Source organism: Maniola jurtina, chromosome 2 (assembly GCF_905333055.1).
Source record: "Maniola jurtina chromosome 2, ilManJurt1.1, whole genome shotgun sequence".
Classification (NCBI taxonomy): domain Eukaryota; kingdom Metazoa; phylum Arthropoda; class Insecta; order Lepidoptera; family Nymphalidae; genus Maniola; species Maniola jurtina.
This window is the reverse complement of record NC_060030.1, coordinates 1,034,990-1,058,485: the sequence shown is the minus strand read 5'-3', so window position 1 is coordinate 1,058,485 and position 23,496 is coordinate 1,034,990. Positions and strand designations below refer to the sequence as shown.

Below are 23,496 nucleotides of genomic sequence, written 5' to 3'. Positions count from 1 at the left end.
TCCTAAAACTAGATTATTAAGTAATTTGGTTTTGTAGCCTCTAGCAATTTAATAGCAATACTTTAGTACTGTGTAATGCTGCTATATTATTACAGGTTTTTATAAAAAAATCCACTATTCTAGAGCAATTTTTTAAATTCGTATCTGCCTTACTAATAAATGTTGTATAGGTGTGAAAATTTAGTTAGACACAATTCATCTCTTTCTAGCATCAGTAATTTGACATTCAAAAAAGAAGACAAAGAATTATGTAACTATAGTTGTATGGAACACACGTTCCTTTGTAGCGGTGCATAGCGGTTGCGCTATACAGGTTTATTTGTATAGAATGATTTTTGTTATATACTAAAAATAGTGTATCTAGAGAGAACAGAATAAAAAAAACCAGAGAAGTGTGAGTCGGACTCGCGCACCAAGGATTCCGTACTCGAGTATTTTTTAGACATTTTGCACAGTAAATCATAAACTATTAAGCATAAAAATAAATGAAAATCAGTTTTAGAATGTACAGGTAAAGCCCTTTCATGCGATACCCCACTTGGTATAGTTATCTTACTTTGAAAATTGAAAGACATTTAAATTTTTTTAAATGATAACCACAAATTCGCGGTTTTCGGATTTATTCCTTTACTTGTGCTATAAGACCTACCTACCTGCCGAAATTCATGATTCTACGTCAACGGGAAGTACCCTATAGGTTTTCTTGACAGACACGACGGACGGACGGACAGACAGACAGACAACAAAGTGGTCCTATAAGGCTTCCGTTGTTCCTTTTGAAGTACGGAACCCTAAAAAGTAAGACAACAATTATATATTATATTATATAAGCAGTACAATTTGGAGGTCTTGTCGCCACGGTCTAGCGATCGTTGTCATGTCACCAATGCATGGTGCAAGGCAATTTTATTAGAGGGAGTGAAAGGGTATAAATTGCACGACCGTTAAAAAGTGAGCCTGTGACATCTACACGAACATCGTCATTGCAAAATACGACTTTTGCAGAATAATACGGAATATTTACGCCAGTCCCTCATGCAATTTTGCATTCTTGCTATTCACGAATCGGCAAAAAGCAAGTAATTTTTTATACCTAATGGTCTGCGAAAAATGCAAGGCTGCATGAAAGGCGTCATCATTAAAATTCCAACACTTTATTGCGCGAAGGAATCTTTTACTGGATTTTGTAATATAAATGCAAAAAAAGGGTTGACGGTATTGTAACTCGGTGAGGATTTTACGAGAGAAATTGTATTAGAGAAATTATTGAATCGGGTCTTGGATGAATAAAATGATGTGATCTTTTGTATAACGCTATTTTATAGGGCTAGAATTCATTATTAAAGAGAATATTTAAAAAGAATTATGTTTTTTATTTATTTTTAACATATTTACTTAATTATTATTAACGTTACGCTGTACAGAAAGCGCTTAGGTAATTATGTCACAACGTTTGGGAGGTCAATTCCCGGCAGAGGTTTGGAATTTTATAATTTCTAAATTTCTGGTCTGGTCTGATGGGTGGCTTCGGCCGTGGCTAGTTACCACCCTATCGACAAAGCCGTGCCGCCAAGCGATTGAGCATTCCAGTGCGATGCCGTGTAGAAACGAAAGGAGTATTGGTTTAATGAAAACTGCCATAACCCTTTCAGGTTAGCCCGCTTCCATTTAAGACTGCGTCATCACTTACCACCAGGTGAGATTGCGATCAAGAGCTAAGTTGTATCTGAATAAAAAAAATATAAAACAAGGCGTAAACGATTTTTCAACATAAAAATCACACTAATATTATAAAGGCGGAAAAATATTTTTTATTTTAAACAATTTAAAACTTTTTTTTTTTTTTTTTTTTCCTTTCACATCTCTTCCATCTGCAATCAGTCGGTGGACTATGAACAGATTTGAGGACCAAATATTTTATCAGTTTAGGCTTTGCACATCCAGCGATGTGACATCCCTTCAAGATAAGTATTAATTACTATATGCTGGCCAGTCTTGTCCTCTTAAGGCGGAACGTGCTGTAACTGGGATCCAGAAGTTGGACTGCTAGGCTGTTTTTATGACCCTCAAGTCTCTGTTTGTAGGCCTCAAGTGACCTGTCTATTTCCTCCTTTACTGTGGGGATTTCTGTGTAGGCATGCACTTCACTGTTTTTTGTGAACCATGGTGCGTTACATAAGACCTTCAAAACATTGTTCTGGAAGCGCTGGAGTATCTCAATGTTTGAGTGGCTTGCTGAACCCCAGAGCTGAATGCCGTAAGTCCATACTGGTTTGACGATGCATTTATATATGAGAAGCTTATTTTCAAAGCTCAGTGAGGACTGTCTGCCTATCAGCCAGTATAGTTCTCGAAATTTCCAGTTGGCCTGATCTCTTTTTTTCTTGATGTGATCTCTCCAAGTCAACCTCCTATCCAGGTGCATACCTAGGTACTTGATTGTTGTTTGCGTAGGTAGGATGGTCTCGTCTAGTTTGACAGGTGGGCAATCTCCTTTTTTCAAAGTAAAAGTTATATGGCTCGATTTCGCTGCACTAGCTCTTATTCTCCATTTTTTTAGCCAGGAGCTTATTTTGACGAACTGTGTGTGCAACTCGATGAATCTGTTCAGTTGTTCCATGGTGGGCACGAAATCCAAATTGGTGGTCTGGTATTACATTTTGTTCTTCTAGGAGTGGAAGAAGACGCTGTAGGACTACTTTCTCGAACAATTTTGAAAGTAATGGGAGAACACAAGAAAAAAATGAACGCCAACATCCCCACATGTCTAACGCGAAAACCACTGGATACTGGGAAAAAAGAACACAGAGCACTCAAGCTCAGCCAACAAATATGTTAGAACAAATTGTATTAAAACAATCTGAAAAGATAGACATTCTCATACAACAATTAGGCACCCTTATGGGACTCCTAACTACTCTAATAGCCCAATGTCAACAGAGAAATCCCTAAAAATTGCTACATGGAATATAAATGGCTTATCTCCGAATAAGAATGAAGTTGAAGTCTTTATTAATTATAACAAAATAGACATCCTTTTAGTAGCAGAGACTCACATGACGGATGACAGGACAGTTAAATTTAAAGGGTATAATGTATATTTCACTAACCACCCAGATGGAACATCGCATGCAGGCGCCGCCGTAATAATAAAAGAAAATATTAAACAACATGTACTTCCTAACTTTAGACATGAATATCTACAAGCCTCTATAGTATCCATAGATGACTGGCAAGGAACTTTAAATGTCGCTGCAGTATATTGTCCGCCCCGACATAGAATCACTGACAGCATGTTTCGTGAGTTCTTTCAGACACTTGGCATGAAATACATTGCTGGTGGTGACTGGAACGCTAAAAACACCACATGGGGCTCGAGATTAACTACCACAAGAGGGAGAGAATTAAAAAAGGCAGTTGACGAAAACCATCTTAGCGTGTTATCTACCGGAGAACCAACTCATTGGCCAACTGATCGAAGTAAAACCCCAGACCTTATTGACTTCTTTATCAGTAAAGGATTGTCGGGGGTGTACACCAAAGTAGAATCAAGTTTAGATGGATCATCTGACCACACACCAGTTATGTGTACCCTAAGCACAACGGTTATCCTGAAGGAACCACGAGACGCTCTATACAATATAAAGACAGACTGGGAAGCCTTTCGGGACTACATAGAGGATAAAATAAATCTGAGTATGTCTCTTAAAACAGAAGATGAAGTAGAAAGTGCTGTCTGGTATACAACTAACCTTATACAAGAAGCTGCATGGTTATCTACTCCTTACATTGAATCTACACCACAAATTCGGGACTACACTATAGCAATCCGAAATAAGATAACTGAAAAGAGAAGCCTTAGAAGAAAATGGCACACAAGTAGAAACGCACATGATAAACGACTTCTCAACAAAGCTCAGAAAGAATTAAAAATGATGTTGCATGAAAATGAAAACATAACCCTACAAGATCGGTTGAAAACCTTATCCCCCCACAAAGCAGAAGATTATTCTCTTTTTAAAATCACTAAGACTTTCAAAAGATCAAAGGAACACGTGCCACCACTAAAGAAGACTGATGGTAACTGGACTAGAAACCCCTCAGAAAAGGCAGAATTATTTGCCCAATTCCTACAAGGCGTATTCAAACCTAACGACCCAGATGTCTCACATCCTGAAGACGAGATCGACGTGTTTCTAAAAAGTGATCAGCAAATGTCACTCCCAATGCGACCAGTAACCCCAAGAGAAGTTTGTAGACATATCAACAATCTAAAGTTAAAAAAGGCGCCTGGGTATGACCTCATAACAGCTGAGGTTCTAAAAGAATTGCCAAGAAAAGGAATTGTGCTGATTACAATCATTTTCAATGCAATCTTACGATTACAGTACTTTCCTTCGATTTGGAAAGCTTCTATTATAAACATGGTAGCTAAGCCAGGAAAGCCCCCAACGGAAGTATCCTCATACAGGCCAATAAGTCTTCTCCCATTACAATTTAAAACTATATACATATATCTCATCTCATTTTGAGAGGAGACGCGTGCTCAGTAGTGAAAGGGCGATGAGTTCTCTAATACCTTTTTTTAAAATTCATTATAGGCAAGCGCTTGACCAAAATCACACCTGATGGAAAGTGATGATGTGGTCTAAGATGGGTCGCGTTTACCTAGAAGGTGCCTATTCACTCTTGTTTTAAAGATAGCCGGACTGTAATTTATAGGAAACCTAGAACTTATTTTGTTTTTCACAAGTTAGTCACGTGAGACAAGAAAATGTATCGCGACGTTTTGTCTCGCTCGCGTTAACGACAAGTAATTTTTCACACCTAATGGACCGCAAGGAGCGCTCGTTGCATTTTAAATAGCTTTTTTTTTTTCATTAAAATGCCAACATTCCATTCTACAAAGAACTTTTCAACGAGTTTTATAATGAAATAGAAGTTAGAACAAAGGGATGTTCAGATTTTCGAATCAAATTAAATGTTATCATTTCCGTCCAAAAAGAAAAGCTCCCTCCCACCGTAATCTAAAATTTATTATTCTTTCAACTAAGGAAATCAAAATTATAGTTCCTCAAAGAGAGAATATGTAGTTCTTCAAAGATTTTTTTTAAAGTTAGAAAATCTAACGTGAGTAGCACAAGTGTAAATTAATAATTTATAACATCCCTCCCCCACAAGACGTGAATGTTACAGTAACTAGAAAAGAGCTGATAACTTTCAAACGGCTGAACCGATTTTCTTGGATTATAGCTAAAAACACTCTCGGTCAAGCCACCTTTCAAATAAAAAAACTAAATTAAAATCGGTTCATTAGTTTAGGAGCTACGATGCCACAGACAGATACAAAGATATACACACGTCAAACTCATGACACCCCTCTTTTTAGGTCGGGGGTTAAAAATCAAAGAGGGAATACAGCAAAAATATTATTATTTTATCAAAAAATTTTAGCTAACATTACATGAAGTAAATAAATCTCCAATTATTTATTTTCAGCCACAGAACCTCTTTTAATCCCACCTAATGATAGCTTTCAAGCAAAGAACGTCTCCCTAATGATATCAACTTCAGGAGCTTTCTGAAGTCTGCGCTTGATAACATTATCAATTTTCCTTTCGTATCGGTGATTCTAAGAATATCGAAGTGAATTTTTGTATTTTATCAGCTCGCAGCGATAATATAATTATGGTGAATCAGGAATGAGGAGATTCGTAGGAGAACCAGAGCAATTGACATAGCATATAGTTTGGAAAAATCGGTCAAGTGCGAAACGGACTCAAAAGTGTGTTCGTTGGTTTATTTGTCTGTTGTTTTGTCCATCAATCACGTCACAACTTATCGACGACGTGTTTTTAGGGTTCCGTACCTCGAAAGGAAAAACGGAACCCTTATAGGATCACTTTGTCTGTCTGTGTGTCACCCAAGAAACCTATAGAGTACTTCCCGTTGACCTAGAATCATAAAATTTGATAGGTTTCAATTTTCAAAGTAAGATTACTATACCAAATTCGGTATCATATGAAAGAGCTTTACCTGTACATTCTAAAACAGGTTTTTATTTATTTTTATGTGTAACAGTTTTTGATTTATCGTGCAAAATGTTGGAAAAATACCCGAGTATGGAACCCTCAGTGCGCGAGTCTCACTCGCACTTGGCCGGTTTTTTTGCATGGATATAGAATAGAACAGGATGGAATGGAATGGAAAAGAATAGAATATATTTTTATTTAATTATTAATATATTTATAGATACTTAAAGACCTGGAAAGTGTCAGCTACTTTTTATCCCGGAAAGTCGAAAAGTTTTTAAAAAGAAAATGCTCGAGGACGAAGTACGGAGGTTAGCTAGGAACGTTAGTTACTAATATTTCTACGCAAAAATTGTATTAAAAAAAAAGAATATTAGCCACGTCACAATCTCCTAGGTACTTTTATATTAAAGTCTTAGCTTCGTATACCTAGTCGAAGATTTTCGGGATATTTCAAAGTAATTAAAGTTCGATTACGGACGAAAATTGTTCAGGAAAATACGTATTTGCGACATTTCAACCATGAAATAATGAAAGAGACTTCATTCTGAATAGGTTTTGAAAAGATGTTTGAAGCCGTTGCTGAAATTTAACAGCTTTGCTGAAACATTCTAACACTGGGCGGGGAACTTTTAAAGCGGTTTATTTTGGAAAACCATACATCGTCGTATACTACAAATAACGACACTATTACAAAACGCTTACTTTTCAGGAGGAGCACTGTTAAGTTTTTAACCCCCGACCCAAAAAGAGGGGTGTTATAAGTTTGACGTGTGTATCTGTGTATCTGTCTGTGGCATCGTAGCTCCTAAACTAATGAACCGATTTTAATTTAGTTTTGTTTGTTTGAAAGGTGGCTTGATCGAGAGTGTTGTTAGCTATAATCCAAGAAAATCGGTTCAGCCGTTTGAAAGTTATCACCTCTTTTCTAGTTTTCTTATAGAGGTTTTTATGTCAGGGTTTTTTTTAAAATTTTGAGTTATATCTTTTATATATATATTATGTTCTAAATTAGATGATGCTTCGCGTAAGTATAGTATAAGTTAATTAATTTTTTCGTGAACACATTTTAATTTTTTTTTTATATAACCACAAATTCACGGTTTTAGACTTTTTTCTTTTACTTATGTTATAAGAACTACCTACCTGCCAAACATGATTCTAGGTCAACGGGCAGCACCCTATAGATTTTCTTGACAGACGGGCAGACAGACAGCTAGACAACAAAGTGATTATATAAGGATTCTATTTTCCTTTTGAGGTATGGAACCCCGAAAATGAGTTATTTTTGGTATTTTATTATTATTTCGATTCATGGGATTTAGCAGTATTCTCGAGGTATCATGGAGGACTCTTTGTGACCCCTTTATCTTCCTTAGAAAGTGATCGATCGGCCTATCTAATGATTAGATGGACACTGGAGAAGAAGCTTTGTGCCCGTTCGGCCGCAAAACTCTATTACTTGACTCGTCGTACATTATAGCAAGTAGGTAACTAGAATGAAAAGTACTAATATTATAAACTAGCCGATGCCCGCGACTTCGCCCGCGTGGATTTAGGTTTTTCGAAATCCCGTGGGAACTCTTTGATTTTTCGGGATAAAAAGTAGCTTATGTGCTAATCCAGGATATTATCTATCTCCATTCCAAATTTCAGCCAAATCCGTCCAGTAGTTTTTGCGTGAAGGAGTAACAAACATACACACACACACAGACACACAAACACACACACACACACATACAAACTTTCACCTTTATAATATTAGTGTGATGCGAAACTGTGCTTATTTTTAGGGTTCCGTACCTCAAAAGGAAAAACGGAACCCTGTCTGTCTGTCTGTTTGTCTTTCAAACAAAAAAAAAAACTAAATTAAAATCGGTTCATTCTTTTAGGAGCAACGATGCCACAGACAGATACACAGATACACACGTCAAACTTATAACACCCCTTTTTGGGTGGGGGGTTAAAAATATCTGTATTTTATTCTCAATATCTATTTTAAGATCGTTACAAGTAGGCATAATTTCTGTGCTTTAGGCATAACAAAGCGAGCTTTCCTTACATTGATATTTAATATCAGTGTATTCCCTAAAGCACTTCAAGAACGTCTGTTTCTATCATATTATTACATCAATCATTCAGACGAACATGAAAGGGATATCACAATAAATTGTATTATACAAGAGAAATTGATCCAAAACTAAAATTTAACTAAGCACCTACCCCCCTTAATAAATGCTGAAGTTTAATTAAATTGTTTCGTTTATATTTATATGAATCAGAATTTTCCTCTTTCATTTGACACTATAATAAAAAAAAATTTAGAGGCTCAGTAGTTTAGGTGCTACGGTGCAACACACATAAATACAAACATTCATACATACGTTTTAGTCTGCTAAAATCATAATCTTTTCTTTCTTCTTTGCCGTAGTCGAGTAAAAAGTTGAACAAACAATTCAGTTGTACATTTCGTACGGGAAAGTTGCAGAAAGTTGTGATTATAAAAAAACTTAATTACAAAAGTATTGTTAAAATTATTATAATAAGTATTTTGCATCCATTCAGTCTCCCTTGACTCTAAGAAATATTAGCAATTAAAACCATAATATTGCGCAAACAGATTCTTAATCGAAAAATGGTTTTCTCACATCCGCAATATTTTAGCATCCCCCTATCTATTATTATCTAATGAGTAATGACATAAACGAGAAACAAGTGTAAATTAAAAATTTATAACACCCCCGACAAGTGAAGGTTACAGTAACTAGAAAAGAGCTGATAACTTTCAAACGGCTGAACCGATTTTCTTGGATTATAGCTAAGAACACTCTCGATCAAGCCACCTTTCAAACAAAAAAAACTAAATTAAAATCGGTTCATTCGTTTAGGCGCTACGATGCCACAGACAGATACACAGATACACAGATACACAGACACACAGATACACAGATACACACGTCAAACTTATAACACCCCTCTTTTTGGGTCGGAGGTTAAAAAGTCGTCCCCACTTTACATGTAGGGCTGTTAAAGAATAGATAATAAACAAAATGGTTCACTCAGTCGTGTTTCAAAATTAAACCGATCAAAAGCGCTCTAGCCTACAACAATGACGTATAGTTACAAAATTGTGCAAATGCATAGCTGATCCCTCACTAAGACTCTCGAAATTACACCGGGCTCTCGGCTAAGCCTGTAATTGTGACGCCGGGCTGACAATTTACAGCTACGACTAGGAAGAATGAACATTTAGGTACAACTCGCACAACAAAGTAAAACGGGAAAAAAGAGAGACAACAAAGTGGGTTATTATTGCATTGTCATCCAGTTCCAATAATTTATAAGCTTAGGTTAAAATTAAACTACTTATTAGTCCTAAATTAGGCTAGATCGTAGTAAAATTGAGTAGCTTATTGGCACTCTTAATAAGAAAAAGAAAAAAAAAACCAGTTCCAATCTATAAAATTTCAAGTCTGGAGCTCATCGGAAAATTACTTTAAAATTTGATTGCAAACTTTGTTGATTTTTTATTTCTAAAAACTAACAAACAGACGGACAAGGAAGCAAGTCTTGCATTATCATCCAGTTCCAAACTACGAGTATGTTTAAAATTTCAAGCCCCTAGCTCACCGGAAAGTTAGATTAAAATTGATTTCAAAATTTGTACTGGACAAATATAAACTAATAAATGAAAAGGCCGACAAGAAAGAGAATAGTAACACAAGTGTAAATTAAAAATTTATAACACCCCCGACGATCCAAAGTATTTGAGTTTTCCAAAACATCATTTTCAAATAAATAATTATGTATTTAGGCAACGTCCATCTAACAGCTTGACATTTGTCTATTGACATAATATTAAGAACCTAACGGTTATCTAACCTTCTTTTCTACAAGAAAACTAGAAAAGAGCTAATAACTCTTAAACGGCTGAACCAATTTTTTTAGATTATAGCTAAGAACACTCTCGATCAAGCCACCTTTCAAACAAAAAAAACTAAATTAAAATCGGTTCATTAGTTTAGGAGCTACGATGCCACAGACAGATACACAGATACACCGATACACAGATACACACGTTAAACTTATAACACCCCTCTTTTTGGGTCGGGGGTTAAAAATAGGTAAATTTTATACTGAAGCTAAATTATGTAAGTACGAGTACTTACCTCTTGTGTTTTTAAATTTGGGTAGGTATGTGAAATAAACTTGCCGACTGCAGTATTAAAACATGGCAGTTAACCGTTTAAACGACTGCAAAAATTAGTTTTATTTTGAAGTCGGCATTCGTGTTCTACCAACTTACTCTAAGTTCCACAGTATTTAAAAATAGCTTAACATAAAAATACTGTGTTAACATTTTATTTTATAGCTTTGTAGTGGGTATGCTGCGGCTACATTAATGTTAACTTCAATGCCTAAAAGCCTAGATCTGCTGGTATCGAAGCTCGGACCCTCAGGAGAGTGGAGACCGATGTCTCAACCGATGTCTTGGGGTTCCGTACGCCCAAAGGGTAAAAACGGAGCCCTATCCTGTCTGTCTGTCCGAATCATAGGTACGTAGTCGAAATTCCTCGTACAGGTACGAAGCGATTTGCTTCCTCATTTCTAATCCGAACCGCTAGGATATGGAACGCCCTTCCGGCATCAGTTTTCCCTTCCACCTATAATATTGGTACCTTCAAGTCAAGAGTGAATAGGCAACTTCTAGGCAAGCGCGCTCCATCTTAGGCTGCATCATCACTTGCTAGCAGGTCTGATTGCAGCCAAGCGCTAGTCTATATAATTTAAAAAAAAACAGGTCTCTAACTCGTAGACGAAATGAGTTACAAACCTGAAATTTTAGTATTTGATGCAAAACCTTAGCCGGAAATATTGAATCAGAAATTCAGTTCAATTATTTTTTAAGGAATAAGATACATTACAGTTACTCGACCGTTATAGGCCTTTATCTGTAAAGCACTTTCTTTTTATCCGTAGCTTAATTCTTTAGTCGTACTTACAACTTTTCTTTATCTTTTATTATTTGTGCCAAAGGAAAAAAGCTGGGAGAAATCGTCCGTCATAACTTTTTAGTTCCACTATTCCTTTAGGCGCGGGACGGCCATAAATTGTACCTAGAATTATTGAATAGTAAAAGAAATCCACACATTGGGAAGTTTTTTAGACATCATTTATTCGGTTCCTCTTTTCATGTTCCTTATATTATTAGTGTTACAAGCAAAACGTTTCCATTTACTTTTCTATTTTTAGGTGGATTTTCTAAAAAAAAATCTTATTTATTCCGATGTTTTCTAGGGTTCCGTACATCAAAAGGAAAAACGGAACCCTTACCTATAGGATTACTTTGTTGTCTGTCTGTCCGTCCGTCCGTCCGTCGTGTCTGTCAAAAAAAGCTATAGGGTGGTACTTCCCGTTGACCTAGCATAATAAAATCTGGCAGGTAGGTAGCTCTTATAGCACAAGTAAAGGAATAAATCTGAAAACCGTCATTTTTAGTTACATCATTAAAAAAAATTTAAAATGTGTTTAAATTTTCAAAGTAAGATAACTATACCATGTGGTGTATCATAATATGAAAGGGCTTTACCTGTACATTCTAAAACAGATTTTTATTTTTACGCATAATAGTTTTTGATTTATCGTGCAAAATGTCGAAAAAATACCCGAATACGGAACCCGCGGTGCGAGTCTGACTCGCACTTGGCCGGGTTTTTTATAACCGTAATAAGTAGAGAGTTGAAATTTTTACAGAATGTGTCTTGCTGCTATAATAACACATAATAAAAAATTCAATATGGCCGCCATGAATTAAAAAATATTTACAAAATCTTATATCTTCTACCTTGGTACGTAACACTTAGCGTGCGAGTCCGACTCGCACTTGATTTTTTTTTTTTACAAGTGGTCTATTTACTCTATCTATAGACCTTACTACTCATTTTGTGGTTATGGTGTCAAACCCTGCTCTCTAGGAAACCTCGCCGCGGCGCTCTGTCTTGTTTCTGATTTCTATTCCAGTGAAAGCACTCGACGCTACATTGCGACTGCTATTAGACAGAGAGCCCGCGAGAGCAAGACCTTCGTTATTTTATAAAAGCTGAAAATTTATTTTCGTATTGTCCCCAGCACAGGGAAGAACAATCAGTGACTATGAAGTTTGTACCCACTCACAAACTCACCATGATCCAAACTTCATAGATGTTGATCGTTCCTTCCTGTGTTGGGGAAAATACGCAGAGAAACTTTCAGCTTTTATAAAATTACGAAGGTATGACTCTCGAGGACTCTTAGTCTACCATTGTCCTAGTAAACCTTAATTTAAATGAATGTTTCTTGTATCGTATTTAATTAATCTGAGTGCCAACCGAAACACAATCAGAATAAACGGGAGATGTTACTCATTTCTCTTGTACTATATTATACTTGTACTTGTATTATATTATATCGTAACCATGCTTTTACTCTTCCTACCCTGTGATGAGTGAGAGCCAGCTAGCCTGAGAGCTCGTGGATAATTTAACGAAGCCAAAAGTTTGTTCCTCTTCCGCAAAATAAATGAACTTTTCTATCTGTACAAGTGTAAAATAAAAATTTATAACACACCCGACAAGTGAAGGTTACAGTAACTAGAAAAGAGCTGATAACTTTCAAACGGCTGAACCGATTTTCTTGGATTATAGCTAAGAACACTCTCGATCAAGCCACCTTTCAAACAAAAAAAAACTATATTAAAATCGGTTCATTCGTTTAGGAGCTACGATGCCACAGACAGATACACAGATACACACGTCAAACTTATAACACCCCTTTTTGGGTCGGGAAAAAATGAAATAAAAATCCATAAGTTGTGAATCTGTACCACGATCTATTTACATTCCTATAATTCATAATCATCATCTCAACCCATCGCCGGCCTTATAAGAACGGGTTTCCTATGTACGAGAAGAGTTTAAGCCATAAACTAGCCAGTACTTCGCAGGTGAAGTGCGATTAGCAGATCTGACACACCTTTGAGAAAATTATGGACATCTCTCAGGCATGCAGGTTTTCTCACGATTTATAGGTGATCTCTAGTAACCGTGTGACTCGATGGGGAAAAAATCAATGAATTCCCAGCGAGTCACACTGTGACACGAAATGAGTGTGACTCATTGGGCACCCGTCATATTCGAATCGTATAAAATGTACATGACACGGAAAAGTTAGAGCTTAACTTCTTAAAGATATAATATGTATAGCTATGTGTTATAGCTACAATGTTTTATTTTTTACCTCCTTTGTCACTAGCTCTTATACGATACTACTTCCGTTAATTAAGGAAGTGGTCCAAGGACGATCCTAATGAAGACAACTACGAGTAACGAAAATAAATATCGCGCCCCCAGAGGAAAATATTGTTATTTATATTATACCAACTTAAGATACGAAATATTGTAGCTATGGGCCATAACGGTGATAAAATAAATTAATTATTGTTTTAAAAAGTTATAGCACACTCTTTTTAACCGACTTCAAAAAAGGAGGTTATCAAACTGACACATACATTATGTAGGTATGTAATATTATTAGAACTGCAATATAACTATAAATAGCTGCCAAGGACTTTAGTTAGTACTTTACCTGTAGTAAAAGTCTATTACACTTTAATGTCTTCTACCTAAGTGCGTTAGGGTTGTTATACACACAGTCGAGTCGGCACATTCAACTTGGCACACTGAATAACAAAACTGATCCGATACTTCTATATTAGTGGTTAACCCCGACTTAAGACCTCACGGAATCCCATAATTCCCATACGATAGCTTTAACTATAGAGTTATAGATATAACTACCCCGCGGCTTCGTCCGCGTGGATTCAATTTTGTAAAATTCCATGAGAACTTTTTCACATCTGGGATCAAAAGTAGCCTATGCCACTCTACAGGGCTTTAATTATTATATCCATGAAAAAATCGCGCTCCATTATGGCGTGGTTGAAGGACAAACTAACAAACCACCAAACAACACATACCTTTGCATTTTAATAATGGTTCACTACTCACTAACTGGGCCAAGCCGACTATGTCTATAGCAAGCCTTCAATAAAACACGGTCAATGAACCGAAAAACAATGTTTCGCAAGTAATAATGAAAGAGATTAAACACCATACCGAAGTTTAGGATAACGTTTCTTAATCAAGGAATATTCGTTCAGGGAAACATCACAAGGAAACTTTGTCGAAGGAAACTTTTCGCCCATCAATAAACTTGGTGAGAAGGAATATTTTATTCTTGGGCTTAGCAAGGTACATATTTCTGTTATGTAAGTAACACCGAAAATACTAAAAACACTCGAGTACAAAGTTTAGAAGTAAAGACTCCCCACTACAAACCCTTTCATTTGATAATACAGGTGACCTATTTACGGAACGTTAGTTGACCTCTAGCGTCAGTCATATGTTTTATTTTAATATATATTCTGAAATTTTAAAAATACAGGATTTTTTAATTTTTTTTTTTCAGTATCACCCATGATTGTTTTTGCTAGGGTTCTGGTCACAACCTGTAGGACCGTCCAATAGATTCGGAGCGAGTTGACTGTGACAGACGAACAGACAGACACACGAGTGATCCTATAAGGTTCTTTAATTCGGACGTTTGGAACCCTAAAAGTAAAACTACGGAAACGCTATGCCGACTTTTGTCGTCCAAGGACTTTTGTGTGTCGTTTGCGTTGAGTCTTATAACATAATTGAGCACTAAAAAGTGCCCCAGGCGCTCATCCTGGTTCTTTTAAAATTAGCCCCTTAATTTTTCATAACTTAATGAAATATTTTTCCAAACTTTTCCCTCTGACCCAGCGGCATCTCGGCTTGGCTAGGATAAAAATGCTGAAATTCCTTCCTAAGGTACTTTTGGAAACTCTGTGGTAGATATACCTGAAGAAGAATGAAATGCAAGACGTCAAGTTTCTAAACTCAGCGGTTTATGTTTTGCTTTGATATTTCAGATAGACTTTTGTATGCAAAAAAAAAAAATTATAGCCATTACTCGGGATGAAGTAAGGATCCTAACAATGCCAATACATCCAAATCTGTTCAGGCATTTAGAAATTAAGGTGGAATAAAGAAACTACATAAAGACACCCTGAAAACATTAAACTTCTTTTTGGGCAGACATGTAAAAAGTTTGGTCAAGTGCGAGTAGCATTCGCACATGAAGGGTTCTGACTTCCGTACCATCATACAAGAAATAACATTTTTTAAATATTGGATAGAATCAGGCGTTACTTTGCGGAAGTTCATGTTTAGCAAGAAACAGTTAAAAATTATTTTGCTGTATTGTCAAGTTGACTTGACAATACAGCATTGTAAAGTCAAAATCTCCTGAGGATACTCCGGTGTCGGGGCGAAACGTGCGTCGAGAGTAGTGGAAAAGTCTTGTGTGGTGTTGCATGTGAATGGTGGTGGCAGTGCTTGCTTGGGAACTTGGCTTTATTGCTTGGTTGGGGAGGTAAGCGGTGCTTAGCTTGTAACTGCATGTTTGACCATACAGATTTATCCTGTTGGCGGATTATAGCAAAATAATTTTTAACTGTTTCTTGATAACATTTTTTTTTTTCAGCAGCACCATTTTTAACCCCCGACCCAAAAAGAGGGGTGTTATAAGTTTGACGTGTGTATCTGTGTATCTGTGTGTCTGTGTATCTGTGTATCTGTGTATCTGTCTGTGGCATCGTAGCGCCTAAACGAATGAACCGATTTTAATTTACTTTTTTTTGTTTGAAAGGTGGCTTGATCGAGAGTGTTCTTAGCTATAATCCAAAAAAATTGGTTCAGCCGTTTAAAAGTTATCAGCTATTTTCTAGTTTTCTTGTAGAAAAGAAGGTTAGATAAACCTTAGGTTCATTATATTCAAGTGTCAATTGACAAATGGCAAGCTGTCAAGATGGACGTTGCCTAGATAAATATACATAATTATTTATTTGAAAATGATTTGTCGGGGGTGTTGAAAATTTTTAATTTACACTTGTATAATGCCTATTATTTGTTGTTATAGCGGCAATAGAAATACACATTCTATGATAATTTCAAGTTTCTACCTATTATGTTTCACGAGATACAGCCCGCTGACAGACAGACGGACGGATGGATGAATAGAGAGTCTTAGCACCTTTCAGGTTTGGAACCCTAAAAAGTATATATATTTGCCGGGTCTTCTCAGTAGAATCTACTTTCTGAACCAGTGGTACAGTCCTGACATGATATAAGTGCCGCAAGTTTTCCAACATGGAAACAAATATGTCTCATTTCATTTTGTTACAGAAAATACGGTTCCCAAAATAATTGAAAATCAAATTGAATTAAACTTCGGGTACATAATTGGTACAAAATTGATTAGTGTTTCATACTCCATTGTCGGAGCCGTGTTGTGTAATGTAATTTACGTGAACAGGAGGAAGGTCGACTGGGGATTGCTTTACATCGACAGAAAGCTTTCAATTAATGCGCAGGTGTACTTCGGAATTAAACCGCACTCATGACCACAACATAAGGGTGGTGACACATCGCCGTGTTGTTCTGTGTCGTGACCCGTAAGTCGTGGCAGTTGATAACACTTAACTTTAATGGTGAAGGAAAACATCGTGAGGATTCCTGCATGCCTTAGAGTTTTTCGTACTGTTATTACAAGACTTAAAAATTTATAACACCCCCGGCAAGTGAAGGTTACAGTAACTAGAAAAGAGCTGATAACTTTCAAACGGCTGAACCGATTTTCTTGGATTATAGCTAAGAACACTCTCGATCAAGCCACCTTTCAAACAAAAAAAAAACTAAATTAAAATCGGTTCATTAGTTTAGGAGCTACGATGCCACAGACAGATACACGGATACACAGATACAAACTTATAACACTCCTCTTTTTGAGTCGGGGGTTAAAAAAATAAGGGCGATTTAATGTTGCATAGCGCCTGTAATTTTAATAGAGCAATACTTGTAATTTAATATCACTGTTTTATTTTTTCAGGCGCTATTAAGTTGGGATAGAAATGGATTATTGAACTAGATATAGCTGGGGTCCCAAGGTGCTGGAATAGCAACTTTGCACTGGGAAGCACTGCGTTGGCGCATACCTTCTCCTAGGTGGACAGACAACATCGATCAAAATTTTCAAAATTCAAAATATATTTATTCAATTAGACTTTTACAAGTTCTTTTGGATCGTCAAAAGCATCTACCACTGGTTCAGAATGCCTTGTCTACCGAGAAGAACCAGCAAGAAACTCGGCGGTTGCTCTTTTTTTTTCGATCGAGTCGCAGGGTGCCACTATAGATTTAGATGGCGCAAGACAGTGACTGTAGGATTCCCTACAAGAGAACTAGGTCTATCAGTTGACGATAACAATATCGATACCAGATTTTGTGATTGAAGTAGAGCTCATTTTTTGTAGTGATATCATTTGATGGTTTCGTTAAGTCAGCGTCGAACGCAACATTCTATACTTACAGAATCTTAAGTGTCAGTAAAAACTAGCTCCAGTGAAAAATCACGTTTCCATCAGTTTTCTCTCGCCAACGTTGATAGAATTCGAATGTTGAAACACTTTAAGTGACAATGCGTGTTAACTGCCTTGTTTTAAGGCTCAAATTCGTTAAACCTATAGATAACACTCTAATAAGTGGAAAACTTGTGAAATTAAAATCAGTCTACTGAATTTTTTACTTTAAATCAACATCTGTATATCCATTGAATATCTGTATATCCATATGAATGACCTTGTACAAATTTTGCATGCCTGATTATGTAAGGTGAAACATTTCTACTATGTATTTAATAACACCTAACTGTAAACAAAAAATGTTTCTGCAAATAAAAATCTTGTATCTTGTATCATTTTACGATAATGGTAATATATTTCGACGCTCGAATTCTACCAATGTTGATGAGGATGTAAAATCTCATACTAAGCACACACACAGGTGTCGTAAAGTTCTCATAAAACACTCCGTTTTTTACGACGGCAAGTCTCCGGCGATGTAGTGAAATCAAAGACGGATTGTTTCCACGGTAAATTGGGAAACCCGTGACAAATGTTTTATCGGCGCAGGAATATTTGCCAGCTTATTATGCAAATGGCTACTGACTGGGAAAGAATGGTGAGAATTTTGGTGACATTCCATTCCGATGTCGAAGGTGTGGAGAACAATGTGGCAAATGATTGAAATGTAAATTCAGGTTGCAAATGAGCCAGTGGAACTGGTCATTATGTACTCATGAACCTTAGATTGTGTTCGGTCATTTTTAATATGAATATTATCAGAATTGGCTTTTATCTTTAATCTTTGGCTCTCAACAAAAATTAGCACTTTAAAGCTTCATGTTTCCCACGGATCCCTGAATCGGAAAATGATTCTCACATATCCGCAATGTTTTCAAAAGACCTATCCACTGACACCCCTCACTATGAAATAGACGAGAAAAAAAATCAACCCTCACTTCAGGTTTAGAAAGTGACACTAATTTTTTTTTAAAGATTTTATTTTACCACTTTGTCCGCGTCCTTAATATGTACATCCTTGTCAAATTACAGCTTTCAAGTAGTTATAATGGTGAAACTATAAGGATTATTTTTATTACGGAATTCTGAAAAAAATTATAAGGTTTACCCTAAGCGTGATAAATAATTGTAAATTCGAACTTGGGCTAAGACAATGAGTAGAATACCCTTGATCTAATCTAGAAAAGTGCCAATTCGAAGCAGACTTTTACTACTTTACTAAAACTCACTTACAAGTTACAACTAGACAGAACCGATCCTCTTTATTGCGAACTTTAGATGTTGTTTGAACTTTTTGTTGCCTTCTTTTTTATTAACGAAAATAGCCGCTTAAACGGCGGATGCCTCTTACGGACGTACTTTGTCTTTACGTTCCGTTGCCTCCAGATGATTCTCTTCAAGTCTTAGAAGTATTTTGTTTTATATCGTACAGCTTTAAATACCAACCTTTTTCACTAGAAACGTTTTACACCTTCTGTTTAAAAAGCTTACTATTACTACGTTCTTGATTTAGACTTTAATTTCTTTCCCCCTCCGTTATTCCGGGTACATTCTTCCTATATCAATGGTTATTACTGTCAATCTGTTTCCGCTTTCCGGTTTTATTCACAAACTCAAAGCGGTCTATTGAAATAAACTCTTTCAAGTTCTTTTTTATCGTCAAAGATATAAAAAATTGTAATGAGCCCGTTACAATGGATACTTCCATACAATAATTGGATTTTAATGATATTTTTATTGAGATGCTAAAAATATTTACACGTTTTTATTAACTAAAGTAAAATTGACAGCTTTTACCCTGTCCATTGTTAGATTAGATACCAACCTGGCAACCAGATTTTTTAATCTATTAACATGTATTATTTTATGAGCACAATAATATATGCACACCCAGACTTATAATAGATAAGTAGATATATAGTTTTGAACTATTTTACAAAAGATTATATCCGGACAAAACCCACTTCTATGGAAAGTGTAAAAAATAACAAAAGGTACAATGCAAGATATCTCGAGGGAGGTACTAGAATAAATTTTATTTTAAACAAACTAGAAAATCAACTTAAAATTTAACTTTTACATGTTCTAAAAGCAAAATATCATTTTTTATCTGAGCAAATAATTTCACCTTTCAAATATCCATATTTTCCTTTGACATTTACTCGACAAATCCAACTAAATCCAAGTGTAATCACACCTTAATTGTAACTGATTCCTCATTCTGATAGCGCGGTCGTCTTGAACGAACGAGATTTTCAAGTTACGAGATCAAGAGATGTTTAATATTTGAGATAACCTCTTGGGTCTAATAAATGAATTTTATGACGAATCAGATATCTTGCTCGTAATTTCGAATGGGGGTGTCTTACTTCGAATAGGTTGGTCTAAAATAGTAATGACTTGGTTTATCTGAATATGTCTGAACTCTGAATCCTTTAGACTAGAGTTGATAAAAGATTCATTCAAAGTGTTTTATACCGCTGTAAACTTAGATTAAAGCATATAAAGCTTTGTAGTTCTACAAGAACTAAGTATATGATACTTGTATTTATAGGTAATTTCAGGCCCAAAAATGCTATAATCTATACTATAATATTATAAAGAGCTAAGGTTTGTAAGTTTGTTTGGTGGAAGTAATTTTAGAAGAAATTTTTGTAGAAGAAAGCTACATTGTTCCTGAGTGGCATAGGCATACATATTTTCAGAGGAAATAACAGAACAAAATTTCTGTACATAAGCTTTTCGTATATTCCTACATAATAAGTTTGGAAGTTGTTTTGATTACTTCCAAAACAGATGTAGGTATATTATATTGCGTAAAAAGCAAAACACTGTTGCAAGACCTTTTTATTCGAAAGTTCGACAACTCATTACGCAGGAAATTGTTAACAGGGCTCTCTCCGTCACTTACTCTATACAATCGTAGTCCCAATTTCATTTGAATATTAAACAACCAAAGTCTATGAAATTTTGCAGACATATTCTAGAAAAAAATAATATCTGTGCCTGTGATGTTTTAGATTTTTCTAAAAATATGTAATTTTAAAATTACAGGGGCTCAAAGATTTGTATGTGAATTTTTAAGACCGCGTAACTTTGAAACCGAATATTTTAACGGAAATCTGAAAAACCACAGGCATAGATATTAGTTCCCGGAACGTTTCTACAAAATTCCATTAAGTATGATTAGTTAGTATTCCAATGAGAGAAGAACTACGTTTGTATGGAGAAACTGACAGAGAGACACCTTTTAAAATGATTTCAACATAAACAAAAGAAAAGCACGAGTTGAAAAGAAAATTAATTTTAAGGTTGTTATCATTGATTACAAAACTGGAAGGTTTATTATAATACACAGAAATATTCTTCGGAATATAAGTTAGTGAAAATTGATGTCGAATTAACATATTTGATTTCACATTCATACTAAAAAAGTTTACTTTGTAGATTTGAAGACTGATTTGAATTTTGGCTGCTTTTCATAATTCACGTGATGGACATGGTTTTTAGGGTTCTATTATCCGTACCTCAAAAGTAAAAAAGAGCCCTTATAGGATTACTTCATTGTCCGTCTGTCTGTTAAGACATTTTTACTCAGGAACAAGTAAATGTATCAAATCGAAATTAATATCAAATGTTTAAGTCGGACTTCATCTGTGTTGGTGTTAGCTGGCGGGTGTGCTCTGCCATTTTTTTTTTTTGTTAAAACTGTCTGGAAAGTGCTCTAAGGGGGTGCCGTGCGTATGCCGGCGAGCGCCGGCACAGACGGGGTCCATACTTGTATAGTTTAACTAACTTGTTACAAATACATAACAACAAACTTGACATTGGCTAATCTTTGTAAAGCCAGACGAGAGAGAAAAAAAAATGTTTAAGTCTAGGGGCTTTTAAAGCTGTAAAAAACCTCTAAATCAATGCAATAAAAATACGGCCATTTATGCCGTATACTTATCGATAACTTGTCGATAAAATGTCGCCAAAATCACACGAAAAGTCTGTACAAGTTTCCCGAATTGAGCTATTTCAATGCTTTATTCAATATAATTTGCTATTACGGCGGAACGAAGGCTCGTGGAATTCTCAAATATTTGGAACGTTTTTAATAAAAATATTGCAAAAATGCTGATATTTCTGTTGGAATGGAATATTCCATTTATTACCTCAATGTATTTTGTAAAGTCATTGTTTTTTTCACTCGTGACTTTATCCAGAGCTCAACAATGCTTCACGCGCTCTTGGATTTGTGGTTTTTAAATATTAAAATTTAAATGTTTGTTTCATTTTGTAGAGTACTATTTATTTCATGAGTATAAAAAGTTACGTTAGTGAGTTTCATTTGCTTTAACGGTGAAGAAAAACATCTCTCTTTCATTTGAAATCCACTCGATACAAGCAAATAAAATATTTCTTATTTTTTTTTTTTAATTTAGATTTAAGCTAGGTACTTTTATAGAATTTTCAAAATTATTATACCTAATTCTGTAAAATAAAATAAATTAATAAAATAAAATTATGTATATATGGCAAGTTCTTTTTCTAAGTACCTACCTACTCGTATAAAAGCCGACCTGAATGAAAGAAGTTTTAGCTTATCATGAAACAACGTTGTATACCTAGTGCTCGTGAACAAAAGTTTTCGTGCGATATTAAAAAGCCTTTGCGCAATACTCACACTTATAGCATGAGTGATGATGAGTCTATTGAAAAAGTTGCATATTTCAATCATTATGCCAGGCATTTCAGAAAATAGTCCACTGTGAATCTATTTATAAACATAATAACATTTAATGAGGAACGCTATATAGAAAATAATCTTTAGATAAAAAGTCTGAAAGGGTTTTTGTTAACTTATTCAATTTCACTTCTAAATTACACTTTGTTTTTTTAATAGATACATAATTGAAAATTAATTTTTAGGGTCCAGTCATTATTCTGAATAAGTAGTTGATAATAAGGTCTTTAAAGAAAATAGAAATAATAATATCTACTGATGTGATAATAGTGTATAATAAACCATCAACATAAATGTATGACCGGCTTAACTCACGTATCTAAATATATTATTATGTCGGAGTAGTTTAGCATACTCTAACTTACATACAAGTACCTTCAGCTGGTCATACATATCAATCTGATCATTTTGGCCCCATGCGGTCTTACCTATCCTACGCCTAAAGTATTTTCGTGACGAAGAAAGTTGGTCAGTTCGGTTTTTCGTTACATTTCATAAACTATGCTCATTATTCTATGATATCACTATGATTTGTTTAGTGAAATGGTCTAATTGATTTGCCATTTTAACCATATCCCTGAAGGATATGGTCAACTCCCGGTTTATGCCATTTTGCTGCGACATATATATTTGCAAGAAATAACTTGTAAATCATAGGTACATTTGCCAAGGGTTTTATGTCAAAGGGCATTTATTTGGACGGCGAGATAAATATTACCACCAGTAATCCAATTATGGTTTAAGACATCAAAAGCATTTACGAATCGGTAGTCATTCTATAAGACTGAACCTCGTAACATCAAACAAGTAGACTAAGAGGAATGATCCTCAAAGAACTATTTAATTCAACGAAGTTATTTAAGATATTCAATTATTTTGACCTTGGAACAAAACTCCGAGATGAAAACATTACTTAATAAGTAAGTTAGAAAAAAACATTTGATCAAGCCAAAAGGTACTTAAGAGAATAAAATTTAAAGTAAGATAGATGTATTTTAATATATTTCGCTCTCAGCTTGTTACTAAGTCAGTAAGTACATAAGAAGTTAAGTGAAGTTCCATCATAATAAGAGAATGGATTTATAAGATGACCTAAACTTCGATATTAAAAAAATTGACCGATGTAATAAACATTTTTCACATCCCAGTTGATCCTTAGGGTGCATACTGATAAGGAGTATATAATAATA

The 23,496-nt window shown here is 35.3% G+C and overlaps 1 protein-coding gene and 1 long non-coding RNA gene across 2 annotated transcripts in view; one reads left to right on the top strand and one right to left on the bottom strand.

Annotated features, from left to right (window-relative positions):
• Nucleotides 1-23,496, bottom strand: part of LOC123870709 (probable G-protein coupled receptor 158) — a 121,450-nt gene that overhangs the window by 79,778 nt on the left and 18,176 nt on the right. The window lies entirely within an intron of this gene.
• Nucleotides 1,843-22,126, top strand: LOC123870734. The gene is made up of 3 exons (XR_006797140.1): nucleotides 1,843-2,454; nucleotides 6,609-6,610; nucleotides 22,116-22,126. It is a non-coding gene; the product is annotated as an uncharacterized LOC123870734 (long non-coding RNA).